Consider the following 12,332-nt stretch of genomic DNA (forward strand, 5'->3'; position numbering starts at 1 on the left):
CTTTATAAAAAGCAAATTGTCAGCTCAAGCCTTGGCCTACATGGACTCTAGTGGAGGAAAATTATTAACCTAAAAGGACTACCACATGAAAACAAATATCGTTAACAATGCCCTCCTCTTCTCTCCTGTCACGCTTTGCTAGTATTAAACAAAGTCAGTATTTCTAAAGCTTATTTTGTCCTATAATATTTCATACCATGCTCATTGTTTACACTGTATTAACTGTAAGAAACTAAATGAGTTAGGTGAAATTTAACAGGGGTAAGATGACAATGAGATAAGTTGATACAATTACAGTAGCCTTCATGGCAATCAATCGAGTTTTCGTGGCAAAAATCAAGCCTTTGTGTCAAAAATCTATCCTTTGTGACAAAAATCTAGCCTTAGTGGAAAAAATCTACCCTTCGTGGCAATCAATCCATCCTTCACGGTACAAATCTATCCCCCGTGGCAACAGATGTCACCCCTTAGAGAGAGAGGTCGAAGCATTTCAGTGGCGTCTTGGCCGGAGACATTAAGGCGCCAATTTGGGCAATGCGAATTTACACACGACCGAGTTTGAGGGTTGAACTGACCGGGGTTGAGTTGACTGTGGATTGAATTGACAAGCCACTGGAGAATTCAGAAACAGTAGCGTGTAAGTAAAAACAACTAATCGAAGTCTTATATTTGGATGTTGTAAAACAGAGAGGTATCAAGTTTCATGCTTGTTCTATCTAACCTTCTAACTATTTATATATCCCTCTCAGTATATGGGCATCCATCTATCTCTCATCATAAAGTACCTGAACTTGGTATGCACCATACATTTTAAAATATTGTGAAACAGAAGGCCAAAGATTCCTCGCTTGTATTTCAGTAGTGGTTACTGCGTCCTACACCATCTCCATATACCAATGTAATGGCTTCAAAATGCCTCGCCCCACAATAAAGGGTACCAGCCATTCCGAAATAACAAGCCATGTTCTGATTATTTTGACGTTCATCTTACCCAGTTGTTCAGGTATTTTTTGGTGCGAGTAACATGTATAAATTATGATGTTATAAAAGAAATACCTGGCTAGGCAGTGGATGTGGGAATGCTCCTGTACATTTTTTTTTTTTCACTCAACTTCAAGCTGTGGGTTGGTAGGCACACTTCGTACTAGGAGAAGGAGGATGGTTCTAACGAAAGGTACAACCTAGAAACCAGGGAGAAAATGGTTTGGGGGCTTACGATGCTATTAGTGTGGAATGTACGTGTACCGTAAGACAGTCTTTAGTATTCATTCCCTTTTGCACTGAGTATGTAGGGTTCATAGTCTCCTGCTGGAGAATGCGGATACACAGTTTTGTTTTGCCTGTTTCTAACAATAATGTTCTGTAAGTGGAAATTGCTGGAATTGCAATGCTTGGTGCATGCGTTTGAAAATATGAAAAAAAAAAAAAATCAACGAATATGAATGCAGCAAAGAGTATATATATATATATATATATATATATATATATATATATATATATATAAGTAGACAGATGCCAAGGGCTGCAAAGTGATTATGAATGGTCAGGAAACCAGAAGGGAAGAACCTTGAAAGATGAAGGTAGTGTGATGAGAAATAAAATGGAAGTTAAGAAGGTGAAGTGCAAGAAAAGACACGGCAAAGAAGGAAGGTTGCAGGTACAGTACAGGCAGTGATAAGGAAGAGGGAAGTGATCAAGAAAGAAAGGAATTCTTTAACGCCAGCATTGTTAGGAATTAATTCAGTATGGATATAAAGTTTGGACCTAGTTGGAAGGACACAAATCGTGTATGAGAGGAGTGGAAATGAATGACCTGAGAAAGACTGAGTTAAATGAAGTTTGAGAGCGTACTAGTGCTGCGGAGAATAGACAGGAAAGTATTAACAGGACGCTAGAGATGATATGGCCATGTCTGAGATAATAGAGAGTGAGATATTAACTATAAGAGTGCATGCAAGAGAGTTGGAGTTGGAGGGAGAGATCGAGGGATGAGTGGAGGCCTGGAGGGACAGGTGCAGGCAAGGCCGGATTAACCCTGCTGTGGCCTGGTAGGCAACGCAGATAGTTGGCCTACAACATATACTCATAGATCTCTTTTTTCGTTATTTCCAGTGAAATTTTGGCGTGACCTATTATGGCCTTTTTTGATGGCCTGATGGGTGATAGCCCTTATTGGGACGCCCAAAACGCATAGTTATTCCGCTCTGAAAGTCTGGATGGCCTGTGAGAGGTCGTGGCTTGGTAAGCAGTTGCCCATTTTTTCCGGCACTTGGTGCAGGAGTATCACGGCACTCCGTAAGTAGGAATGGCGCAGGTTCAGAGAGTCATCCTCTCTTATAGGGTATAGGAGCATTCTCGGGAAAACGGTTGCAAAGCTTAGTTGTAAGCTTATGACCTAAAATACATTTGCTATTCAAGTGCAAAACTACTCGCAAAGTTAACCTTCGTAGGAGTCGTAAAATCTACCCGCAGAAATGTCGATTTTGTTCTTTCTTTCTCCTTTATTAGTCATAACTCCAAAACAAAAAGGCGTACGCATGCGTACTATACACCAATATGTTTCTTGTCAAGTGTAGATGTTTCTTTTCATGTTTAGAAAAATATTCATTCTGCGGTTCGTGAGTTATGGCCTGAAAACCGCATCGCGGTCACCCTTAAGTGCGCCATTTTGGGCAATATTGGTTAGTTACGGCTCCCCTACAGTTAAAGAAGGTACCAAAACACTTTTTTTTTCACGGGAAAGCAACCACGTCTTAGTCTTTCGGTATGCTATGCTTGTAACAATCCAAATCTACCACTTGCTTTATGCATAATTATACTTCCACAAAAAGATCACAAACGCAAAAAAAATAATCTAAACTGATTTTCAGGAAACAGGAATGGCAAAAGTGCACAGATAAGAGAAGAAGAAGAAAAAAAACAGGAACAAGAACGTTCCACCAGTTACAAATAGATCTTTGTGGCTAAGGTGTGGATTGTAGTAATGGATCTAGGTCTCCAAATCTCCTCCCATCCCGCATGCTCTCTTGTTTCTGTGTTTTTTTCACCTCTCATCTCTGCACTTTTGCCCTTCACATTTTTGGAGACCTATACCCTATGTTTTCTATTGTAAATGTGGAAGGACAGGTGCCAGGGAGGTGCTTTACTGTATCAGTGGCCAACTTCTCAAGGGGTAACCTCGGCAGGGCTGATTCTTTGCAAGGTGGTTGACCTACCCTGATTAATTTGTTTTAAAGCCGGTGCAAACTGTACCTTATTCAAGGTTTGCGGTATGGTGCGTGCAAACCGTCATTGTGCCTCATATGAGGCGTTCAACTCTGCAGTTCAGTCGTTTGCTTATGTAGAGTGAATAAAGAAACTCCATTTTAACAACTTGTGTGTTTTCTTGCCTCACCCTACACCACGTCCACCCCCCCCCCCTCGGACAAAAATGAAGACATTCCTTAGAAGTTTTAGCCAAAGCTTCACTTTACTGTAAGCCTATAATCACCTGAAACTGAAAAAAGTGTGGTCTAAATATATTTTATACCAAGCTTTCAAACTCCTGTATTGAATATGGACACTTACGTGAAAATGGACACTTATGTGGATGGAACAATCAGGTGAGCTAAAGAAGGATGTATACAAGAATAAGCAGGATGTGCCTTATAATTACTCATATGTCTCCACCTACCTATGGTGGAGGAAGCATTAAGGCCCAAATTCAAATATCGGTTTTGAACCCAATCCCTGGTTTAAACTGCTTTTATTCGACAATACGAAGTTTTGTGGAAGAGTTCAGAGTGAAACAGGGATAAAGAGATTCTTTCTGAAAACAGTAAGTCAAAGATCAAGGTCACAGGATAAGGCAAATGGTCAGGGACACAGGGGAGTAAACTCAGTTTTTATTTGATTTGAACGAATCTTGGTGGAACGGTTAAAGGTAAGGTGTGAAGGAAGTAGGCTAATTTGAATTTGAGAGCAATTATTCAAGTCAAGATGGCAGGGAAAAGTCAAATATTCGGCCATGCTGACAGCTTGTGGGCTCAGCTGTAGCACTCACTGAGTGCTGCTTCTTGGTTTTCTCTTCCCTCAGCATAACATAATGTCTTTCTTTAGGCAGCATAAATCCTTCACTATTACCTATGTCACTTTTTTCCTCCTGTCATTGCATAGCCTTCATATTTCAATTTTGTTACTGCATAACCTTCATTTTCCTCCATAGCGGTGCATAATCTTATTTAATTCTGGTCACTGTAGAACTTATCAATACATGTACTTACCTTTATCATCACGTTTTTTATTATTTGTCACCGCATAGCCATTCAAACACTGCCTCTGCTTTACATACATGTACCGATACCAATGCACAACTCCTTTGCCCAGCACATGCTGCCCTTATTGTTAGAAACATTTTCTTGCTTGTTTTCTTTCTTTTGGTCTTTCTTGTTTAATTGTGGCAGGCACTTCTATCCCTCAGAAATAACCAATTCCAACCAAGCTTAAACACAATGACCAGCCTATGTCCTGGATACTTGGCAACTACTCGTTGCCTATTGACTGCCGAAAAAAATGCTTGTTTCGTAGCTGTAGAAGTACTAGCGATGGGCGTAGAAAGCTCTGCCTTCTTTTGGTGTAATCTTGAGGTCATTCCCCCTTGGAAGTGTGCCTTCCATTTTCCTCTCTCTCTTCTGGTTTTCGAGTGGCAACTTTGCAAAAATTGGCCTCATCATCCCTAGCAACCAGTACCAGTTTTTAACCCGTCAGTGGTCGCCAGAGTTGAATGATGTTTAGCTGATAAATGGCCGCAGGCGTCGTTTAAGCACGGCCTATAAAAAATGGTGAAAATTTTTTGGAAGTGAATGAACGTCCTGAATGTCTTCAGACTGACCTACATACACTCCCATACATCCCTTCAAGCAGTTCTGAGCCTGCTGCTGTAATGAGTGGATTTTCGATTTTTTCGCTCCTGGCCATGCCTAAACAAGCACAACTACACCCATTATCTCAACCCAGACAGAGAATATCATCTTTGTCCTCTCTTGCAGAACACACACAACCACCTTGTTTACGATTATGAAGTTAAAAAGTCACAAACAAAAAAGACATGATAATAAGAGAAAAATACATTTTTGTCTTGGTATCTTTACTTTTTTGCTCAGGTCTGTTGTACTGGTTTGGATCATTCATGCAGTGTGACTTGTAGAAAACTGAAAACTTTCGGGAGGTGAACGAACATTAGGGACGTGAAACTGACTTTCACATCATGCACTCACATCTCATTTGTCGGTTCACCACCTGCTGCCGTGACGAGTGAACGTACGATTTTTTCCTCGTGGCAGTGCCTAACCACACGTAATTGCACCCATTATCTCGACCCAGACAGAAAATATCATCTTTCTCCTCCCTTGCCAAACAATGACACCACCCTGTTTATGATTATAAATAAACAGAAATAAACAAAAAACATGAAAGTAAAAGAAAAAGTAATTTTTGTTTGGTATCTTTACATATTTGCTCAGGTTTGTTGCACTGTTTTGAATCATTTTATATATTCTTTGCCTTTTACAAGCAGAACAGGAAAGTTTTCTGTGTTCAAGTAATGATTTTGTGGGTGAAAAGACCTTCCTACCCTTCCTGCTAATCGGCTCGTGCGAGGTGCGAATGGCAGGTTGTCACGCAATTCAACCCTCACTGTCCAGCCTGTACACTCAAGGGATGACGTTTGTCCCATTTAGATCTGAAAATTGACACTCTCGCCTCCCTTTTCCAACAAACTCCATTACCCAGACTACAGAAATAAGTCGATACTACCACAAACACAATAAACACCGAAAAATGCAAAGTGAATTTGTAATATTATACATTCAAACCTCGCATATTATGTACTGAAAAAATTCAAAATACACATATATAGTTATTTCACACCTTTTCAGCACCATTAACAATGTTTTTGGTTAAAAAAATGCAATGTTTCACTGCAATACCTATGTGTGACTAGTATCAGCTGCCTAAATTTACGCAACTTCCGCATTCAATTGCACGCCACAGAATGGGTCTAGGAAGCTGAAATTTGGACTGCCAAGTGTGTTGGAACGTTTTCTTCAACATGGCAAGGATAAAAATTCAATTTTCGAAACTTCAGAAAATGGCCCCGCGTCGGCCAGGGGCGCAAGTAAAATTCCAAACCCATGGCCATGGAGGGGTAAAAAGCCCCTCTAGTTCCCCAGTGGTGCAGTGGAATTGAATGAATCTTTGCATGCTTATTGACAATGATTAGTACTAAAATTTTATATTGTACATGTATGTGCTACATTGGCCAGGTCAGTGGTCAAAGGTCATCAAATGCAGACTCGGTGAAAATAGCTAAAATCACGACTATGCTCATACTAAATTCTATCTATCTATCTATTGCAAGACGCCTCAATCACGTACGGGGTGGCCACAAACAAATCGCCTCCACGTCGCTCTGTCCCCCACCATTTCACTGCCCTGCTCCCAACTCACCCTCCCCTCTCCCATATACCTCACCACTCCATCCCTCCATCTCATCTTCGGCCTACCCCTCCCTCTCACCCCCTCCACCTCACTCGCATACACTCTCCTCGTCAGTCTCTCACCCTCCATCCTCTCCAAATGGCCAAACCACCTCAGTGTGTTCCTCCGAGCACTTACTATCACATCCACATCCACACCATAACGCTCCTTTATATCCTTATTTGTCTGCTTGTCTCTCCATGTGACACCACAGGCTCCTCTCAGATAACTCATTTCCACTGCTCTCACTCTTGACTTGTGTCCTTCCAACAACGTCCAAGCTTCACTTCCATACGTTAGAGTTGGTATCACAATACTGTCATATAGTAACTTTTTCACTTCCATACTCACTTCCCTGTTTCTTATCACTGCTTTCAAGGAACCAGCAACCTTTCTTCCCTGCTGTACCCTTTCAAGCACTTCACCCTCCAAACCTCCATCCTTACTCATCACACTACCCAAATACTTAAACGTACTCACATTTTCCATTTTCTCACCATCCAACCTCACTGTACATTCACTAACTTCACCTCTCTCAAAGAGCATCATTTTACTCTTCCCAACATTCACTTTTAGATTCCGTTTCTTACACACTCTCCCAAACTCATCCACCAAGCCTTGCAGCTCCCCTTCGTCTTCACTCAACAACACAGTATCATCTGCAAACAACAGTACAGGGAGTTTCCAAACACTACCCTCTCTCACCAGGGCCACTCCAACATCCACTGCCCTACCTTGTACCTCTTTCATTACCCCATCCATGTACAAATTGAACAACCATGGAGACATGACACATCCCTGATTCAACCCAAGCTTCAAAGAGAAAACCTCACTCAGTTCACTATCCACACGCAGTGAGCCTTAGCACCATAATACATACTCTTCACAGCATTCAACAACTTCCCATCGACTCCATATATTCTTAATACTTTCCACAATCTTTGTCTATCCACCCTGTCATATGCTTGCTCCAAATCCATAATTGCCACATACAACTTCTTTCCCTTCTCTACAAACTTTTGCCACTAAAGATCTAAGAATGAATATCTGATCTACTCAACCTCTTCCCTTCCTAAAGCCTCCCTGTTCTTCTCCAACTAATTCCTCTGTTATTTCTCTGACTCTGTCAATAAGTATCCTACCATACACTTTCCTATTACACTAAGGAGACAAATGCCCCTATGATTACCACATACTTCTTTTTCCCCTTTTCCTTTGTACAAGGGAATAATTATACCTGACTTCCAATCCTCCGGGATTCTACCTTCCTCCCAGGCCAGTCTGCACATCTTCCACATCCATTCGACTACTATGTCTCCCCCATGCTTCAGCATTTCACCATATACTCCATCAATTTCTGGGGCTTTCCCCAATTTGACTTTCTTCATTGATTCCACAACTTCTATCCTACTGTTTCGTCCTGTCTTCTCACCTCCCTCCTTCTCCCAGCCATTCCCCAGCCCCTTATACTCGTATTACTTCCATTCTCTATGTTCAACAATTCCTTAAAGTGTTCTCTCCATCTGCTCACTTTTTCTCCCTTCTCCTCTAGTAATCTACCATTTTTATCTTTCACTCCCCTGCTAACTTCACTGCCACCCTGTTTTACTCGCCTCACCTCCTTCCAGAACATTTTCTTACAGTCTCTCCACTTTACACTCAAATTCCTTTCAAATTCCTCATCCAGTCTCTTTTTACTCTCTCTTACTAATCTTTTCACCCCTCTCTTCCTTTCTACATATAACTCTCTCGTCCGCCTCTCAACTTCTTCCACGCCCCTATTTCTCATCCATTCATTGTATGCTTTCTTCTTTTGTGCCACAGCCTGTCTCACCTCTTTATTCCATCACGCTGTTCCTTGCACCGTCCTCCGTCTTCTCTTCACCCCACACACCACATCACATACTGCACATATTTCTTCTGTGAATATCTTGCACACACCTTCCACGTCCCCCATCTGCTCCAATTCATATTTCCCCAATCGTTCCTCCACTTCTCCCCTATATTCTGCCTCTAAGGCTATGAATAGTATTAAGCCATGACCATGATTCTTGGGTGGAATATTGCACTGGAGTCCCTCCATACAATGATGACATTTAGTGCTGATACTTACTTCCAGTCACTGGCAGTGCCACTTAGAACTTGGACCTCTAGTGGGCCATTCTACGAATTTCAAGTTCCCTAACTCCACAGTGGGTGGACAGAATTGAATGAAACTTTGTATGCTTATAGACGTTAATGAGTACTACAAGTGTGCTTTGTACATGTATAACCTATGTCATGGATCAAAGGTAATCCCATACTGAAAATATGAAAAATGCTAAAATTACAACCTTGCTCGTGTGAAATGCTAAGGCTCCAAAGATTATTAAGCCAGGTCACTGATTCTTGGGTGGAATGTTGCACTGGAGTACCTCCATATAGAAATGATTGTTAGTGTCGAAACGCACTTCTGGTCGCTGGCCATTCCGCGAATTTCAAGTCCTCTAACCCCACTGTGGGTGGATGGAATCAAATGAAACTTTGCATGCTTATAGGTGTTAATGAGGGCTACAAGTGAGCCTCGTACATCCACGATCTATATCCGTCAGGTTAGGATTCAAAGGTCATCAAGTGAAAAAGATATGAAAATTGCTAAAATTGTGTCTATGCTCGCACCAAATGTCAAGGCTCCGAAGGTTACTGATGTATGGTCATGAGTCTTGGATGGAATAATGTTCATGAATCTCCTTACGGGACTGAGTATTGGTCCCCAGACGTACTTCCAGTCACTGGCAGTGCTATCTAGAAGCAGGTTGAGAGTGGTTATAAAATGATTTTTCATACCGAAACTCACCTCCAGTTGCTGACAAAGCTTGGTCTGCTTAGAGCCGGCCATGGTTGCCTACTAGTTTATTTTACCTTTCTCACTGCATTTTTTACTCTCTACCTGAGGAGGAGGATGTTATCACTGGGTTTAGTAGGTGTCCATCTGTAGAGTTGGGTGGCATGGCGGCTGGCCGGGCATAGAGATTTTGTTTCCAGGCCAACACTCAGAAAGTAATCACTATGTAGTCATGAAGTTTCGCATAGTTATGTGTTTTATAGTGAACTGGTGCTCTTGGATAATTAGAATGCTGTGTCTTAAAGTACTTTTTTAATAATGAAAAAAAAAAAATCCAGTGATTTCAATGTGGTCTGCACAAGGAATCTGAAGAGCTCAGGTTATGTATCCTTAAGGTGTTCTCCTTACGTGCATCTATAAAAGAAAAGATTGGGAAGGGGGGGGGAGATGAGGGTCATTATGCCCTTGGTTAAGTGTGCAGGGAAGTGGGGGTAGGTGCTTGGTCTGATGCAGTGTTGCAACAGCGTACCATGTTTTTATTAACTCCTGTCACTGAATAGCCTACTGTTTTACCCGTGTCACGCATAATAATTTTTCCTATCACTGCTTAGTCTCTTTTACCCTTCACTATACCTAGCCATTTTTGTCCCGGCCAATGCAGGATTTTTTTCTGCTTGTCACTGCATATCCTTTTTTCCCTTTCCGTATATAGTTTTTTTTTTGTCAGTTAATGATTCTTTTACTTGTCACTGCAAAATCTTTATATCTGTACCACTATCTACCTATCTATCTGTCTATCTATAGACAGATAGATAGATAGGTTGATACAGATAGATGTACTAGGTTGATACAGATAGATGTACTAGTATACTCGCAACTACCAAAACCATATTTAATATGCATCGTGGTGTGGAATTCCCGGAATACGTGCACTGATTGCCTCATGTGACGTACAGTCTTCTAATAACACAAAGGATAATATACTGAGTTCAGGTAACCATATAGTGTAATAATTAATGGTTTTATCATTTGAGGCTTAGCCAGAGAGTGGCCCAGTGAAATGGAGCGTTGTCTCACCATTTGCTATCCCGACCTTCACGACTGGAGAATTTACGCTGATTATGCATCGTATTATAAGTCTCTGAATAATTCGTAACAAGTTTTTCTTACCGATTTGTAGACTTTATAATTTAGATATGCTGTTAAAGTGAATTTATCCAAGTCTTGCAATTGAAGCTCACCTGAGTTCCCATTCTTCAAGCTGACTGGCTGACAGTACAATGAAAACTCCAGTAGTGGAAAACTTGCCATGCTTCCATTTGCATCTTTATTTTATGTAGCTACAACTAATATTAACAGATGAGTTTTGACCCCAAATGTTGACACAAGCTGGGGATGTAATATGTAGCATGTGATGCACAGTAAAATAACAGATGTCAGAAAGGTACAGAGAAGTTTGTAATTCAACACAGACTATCCCGCTCATCTACAGAGTCCCGGAAGTATGACGTCATCATGCCGTTTAATATGCCAGAGTGTCCATACTGTGACATACATCATATTTCCCAGCTGTTTTTATTTGTAATACACTGTCCTGATCGCAGATGAAAGTTACCTTACATCCTGTCATTTCAGCCAGAAGACTATAGTGTCTGAGGTGTTGTGTAATAGTCATGAATCTCCTGATTTAAATACAATCGTCCAAGGAAGACATGAATTTAACTAAGGAAAGTCGTCATCTTAGTACAAAGGTTAAAATTCAACAGACATAAACAGTGGGAATCTCTCAAGTTTACTCATACAAAAAAAAAAAAAAAGAAGTGAGAGCCAAAATTAAGATCGATTCATAATTAGACAGAATAAGGGTACGCATGTCTGGCACACTGACCTAAATGTAAAGTCCTATGTACAATACATCCTTCATTAAGTTTTCATTTGATTCAGCCGTATGTAGATCTACTTTCCATTAGCTTAACTAACTCTCCTCATATCAGACGTTTACCAGCGTTCTAATATATCAAAGATATATGTATTTTCTTTCCAAGTATTTCAGGACAGGTCGGTGGGGGAACCCATCAATCACTCACTCATTGTCGTGGAACTCTGTTTCGGGTAATCCTACATTAAGTGACAAGCCAAATGGTTTCCTGTAAACCAGAAAATAATTTCCTGGGTGTAGAAACAAACACTCTCGGATCAGGACGAACCAACAGGTGACGGCCAAGGACCGGACAATGGAGATGGTATATATTGCGATGTGGATTGCAAGGGGTGCGAATGAAGAGGTGAAAGAAAGAGAGGGAGATTGTCCAGGTGCTTGAGGGTGCGAAAGGTATAATTTATGAGTCATGTGTGCTCTCAGCTTGAATATTGCTCACCCTTGTGGAATGGATGTGGAGAGGTTGCATTAAAACAACTAAACAAAATTCAGAGCAAAGCTGTTGGAATTCTTAATAATCCTGCTATTATAAATAAATTACCTCCCCTACAAGTAAGAAGGAATGTTGCCTCCCTTGCATTGTTTTGGGGATATTTTTATGGCAAATGCTCAGACGAAGTTGCGTCCGTTGTGCCACCTCTCCATGCCTTCGCTCGTGCTACACGGGCGTCTGGTAGCGCTCATGACTGGAACGTCACTCAGCCATATTACAGAAAACTTCTGCCTATCAGAATTCTTTCATTCCCCGAACTGCATTTCTCTAGAACTCGCTTCCTCAGAGTTGTTTCCCTCCAAACTTCAACCTACAGCTGTTCAAGTCAAATTGTTACAAATTTTTAATGAATGGGGGTCACCAGTAATCTGGTGTATGGATTTTTTTTTATTCATTTGTTTTTCCTTCCTCTGTTCTGTTATTAAAATATATATATATATATATATATATATATATATATATATATATATATATATATATATATATATATATATATATATATATTTACCGGTATATATAAATATGTGTGTGGTTTAACTGAGACTAAATGAAGAGGTGAG

Source organism: Coenobita brevimanus, chromosome 116, assembly GCF_032717465.1.
Source record: "Coenobita brevimanus isolate Jiangsu-jjx chromosome 116, ASM3271746v2, whole genome shotgun sequence".
NCBI lineage: Eukaryota > Metazoa > Arthropoda > Malacostraca > Decapoda > Coenobitidae > Coenobita > Coenobita brevimanus.